Raw genomic sequence first — 3,790 nt, 5'->3', positions numbered from 1 at the left:
TGGCTTCAAATTTGCATTGATTTTCCTACCTACTCAAATGCTGGAAAATGTTAGTAAGTTGGTTGCAGAATGTGAGTTTTGCAACTCTGTGGGTTTGGTGTCCTTACTACCTAGGGAGTTGGGCAACACCTTGAGCTATGTAGTACAGCTGTGGTGGCTGAAACTGCAAGGAGACAGTTCAGGCCTGGAGGGCGAGGTATCCTGGACACCTCTAGCTGCTTAGAACAGCTCTGCACTGAAGGTGTCCCGGACACCTAGAGCTGTGTAGCATAGCACTGACAGCTGGGACTGCAAAGAAACAGCCCAACCCTGGAAGGGAAATTTTGCTGACTTCTCTGGAGAGTCAGGCCTGGAACTGCTTCAGCAGGGAGGGTACCCTGACTCTTTGGGAAAGTCAGGATATACCTGGTGTGATGGGTGATGGTCTCCCTGCAGGACACAGCAATCCTGCTCCTCTCCTGGAGAGCCGCAATCTCAGGCTCAGTGTTACCAGCTCTCTCTTGTGCAGTCCACTATGGGATGTCTTAGCAAGGTTCTTCTGTTCAGCTTCCCCTTGCTTAATCCACTATGGGACGTCCCAGCAAGGTTCTTCTGTGCACCAGTATAAATGAAGGTCTTCACCCAAAACTCTTTTGAGAAAGAGATTTGGGAAGGAGAAGTCCAGGAGAGCAGCTGCCTCTACCAGGGTGGAGAGAACAGCTCACAACTGATCGGGCAGGGAGGTTTATATAGGATGTCTAGGGGGCGGAGTCAACTGTGATTGGTTAGTTTTTTTCTGCCCAGAGATTGGCCAGTTTTGTGGGCAAGGGGCAGAGATGACCCTGATTTCAGGGTCAAACTGTTTCTTTCACTGGCCTTTCTTGGCTTTTTGACACTACCTCTAAGGCCAGGACACATTTCTTTCACTGACTCTGATTCTAGGGGCCAAGATTGTTATTTTGGTACTAGTTTCAGAGTCAGAGCATATTTCCTTGGTTCTGGGTTTGGGGATAAAGTGTTCACTTCTCTGGCTCAGGTCCCAAACACAGGCTGCGTTTCTTTCCCTGGTCCTGGGCCCTAGGGCCAGGATTCTACTGTCCTGCTCTGTGATTGGTTGGTTTCACAAGTCAGTTGGACAGGGCCAGAGATGGCTCTGATCTGAGCTAAACTATGTTTCTCTCACTGGCCTTATCTGAGCCATCCTTCCCGAATTCTGGGCTCCAGGGTCAGGGTGGGTTTCCTTAGTCAGCTCCTCTTCCCTACAGGGATTACAGGCATGTACCACCATGCCTGACTTCCAACTGTTACTTTATTTGAGGCAGGGTCTCATGTATCCCAGTCTGGCCCCAAACTTGCTCTGTAGCCAAAACGACCTTAAACTTCTGATTCTCTTGCCTCCACCCAGAGTGCTGGAATTACAAGTGTACACCACAACTGGCCCCATTGTTTTTTCACTACAGATACATTTGCATTTTTTAGAATTTTATATAAATAGAACTACACAGTATGTGCTCTTTTGTGTCTGACTTTTACTTAGTATAATTACTTTGAGGTTTATGGGCACTGCTATAATAATTGTTCTGTCATTTTTATTACTTGGGTTTACTTTTGTTGTTTTGTTTATGTTTATGTTGTTTTTTCGAGACAGGGTTTCTCTGTGTAGCTTTGGAGCCTGTCCTGGAACTCACTCTGTAGACCAGGCTGGACATGAACTCAGAGATCTGCCTACCTCTGCGCACCCCCCCCCCCCCCCCCCCCAGTGCTAGGATTAAAGGCCACCATTGCCAGGCCGTTGTTTTGTTTTTAATAAGGTCTCACAGCTGGGGGTTGGTGTTGGTGCAAGCCTTTAATCCCAGAACTCAAGAGGCAGAGATCTCTGTGAGTTTGAGGCCAGCCTGGTCTACAGAGTGAGTTCCAGGACTACCAGGGTGGTTATACAGAGAAATCTTGTCTCAAAAAACAAAAACAAACAAAACAAAACAAAAGATCTCAGTATGTAGCCCTGGCTGTCCTGGAACTCACTCTGTAGACCAGATTGGCCTTGAATGCACAGAGATCCACCTGCCTCTGCCTTCCGAGTGCTGAGATTAAAGGTGAGTGGCACAATCACTATATTTTTTTAAACCTTTGTTTCTGTGTATTCATGCTGAAGCCACTTCACAAACATAGAGGTCTGAGCGAGGACAGCTTTTGGGCATCTTAGAACTCAGTTCTCTCCTTGTGGGTCCTGAGGGTCAAACCCCGGTCTTTGGCTTAGTGGCAAGGGTCTTGACCTGCTCAGCCATCTTGCCAGCCCTTGAGTTTACTATTGTGTCTGAACGGACAGTAGTCCACTTGAGCATGTGGCTCTGGCAGGCCTTGCCCTTCTCCCCCAGCCCCTTTGCTTTGCTAAAAAAACCGTTAGGTTGCATTCCCAAAGCTAGCCATCAAGGTCTATTCTCTTATTTGGCCACTTTCTCCTCCTGAGGCTGACTCCCAAGGTCCAGCTATCAAAAGTCTCCTTTGGTTCATGTAATGAACATGCCCAGTTAAAATTAATGCCGGGTGGTGGTGGTCAGCGGCGCACGCCTTTCATCCCAGCCCTTGGGAGGCAGAGGCAGGAGGATCTCTGTGAGTTCAAGGCCAGCCTGGGCTACAGAGTGAGTTCCAGGAAAGGCGCAAAGCTACACAGTGAAACCCTGGCTCGAAAAACCAAACCAAACCAAACAAAACAAACAAAAAAATAAAAATAAACACCTCGTCCTAACGCGAGGTTTCCCCTTTTCCCTTTAAAAACTGCCATTTGCCTATGTGCCACGTCTGTCTCCTCTCTATCCAGAGACAGTCCTTTGTCCCTCTGGGGCCAATACCCCTGTCCCTTTTCCCTTGTTCCCTTCCCCTTCTCCCTCATCCCCTACCTCCTTTCCCACGGCATCCTAGCCCATTCCAACACAGACCTCCCCTTTTCTCTTCCTAAGAATGACACCTGCAGGGTCGTTTGCTGCTGTTTTCTGCCGGAGTCAGGAAGCAGATCTTTAACTTTTCTTCCCTGCTTAATAAAGGATCTCTCGCCAGGCGGTGGTGGCGCACGCCTTTAATCCCAGCACTTGGGAGGCAGAGGCAGGCGGATCTCTGAGTTTGAGGCCAGCCTGGTCTACAGAGCGAGATCCAGGACAGGCACCAAAACTATACAGAGAAACCCTGTCTCGAAAAACAAAATAAATAAATAACAAATAAATAAATAGATGAATAAATAAATAGATGAATAGATAATAAATAAATACATAAATAAATAAATACATAAATACATAAATAAATACATAAAGGAAGGCTCTCTCTGTGAAAACAGGTGTTTGGGTGCGGTTTGTGCCTAATCCGGGTCGGGGAGGACCCCCACACACACTGTTGGGGGTCTCCTTCAGCACGGGTATAGCAAATCTCTTCCCGGGCTCGGGGGCTCCGGGGGTTCCGGGGGCTCCGCCCTGGCTGCCCACACCCGACTCCCTCCGTGCACCCTCTCGCTGCCCGCACAGGCGGCCTCGGGCATTCCGAGGTTCCCGCCTCCACTTTCCGGTGAGAAGTGGGGGGCGGAGGGCTCGGAGGGGGTCAGGCTGGGGACCGGGCCTGAGGGTCCAACCCCATGGGCTTTGAGCTAGCTCTGGCTCAAGGTGCTTGGTGACACGTCGTCGTCGGAAACCGTTGGGCCCCGGACGGTAAGACCGTTAGGACGACCGTTAAAACCGTTAAAGGCCTTCGGCCTCGTGCGGCCGCGGGGCGGAGCCACGGAGCGGCATTCCCATTGGTCAGCGCTCCCCGGGGGCGGGGCCTCACT

This window comes from Peromyscus californicus, unplaced genomic scaffold, assembly GCF_007827085.1.
Source record: "Peromyscus californicus insignis strain IS unplaced genomic scaffold, ASM782708v3 Scaffold_11__1_contigs__length_118956290, whole genome shotgun sequence".
NCBI classification, from domain to species: domain Eukaryota; kingdom Metazoa; phylum Chordata; class Mammalia; order Rodentia; family Cricetidae; genus Peromyscus; species Peromyscus californicus.
This window is presented reverse-complemented; position numbering follows the sequence as displayed.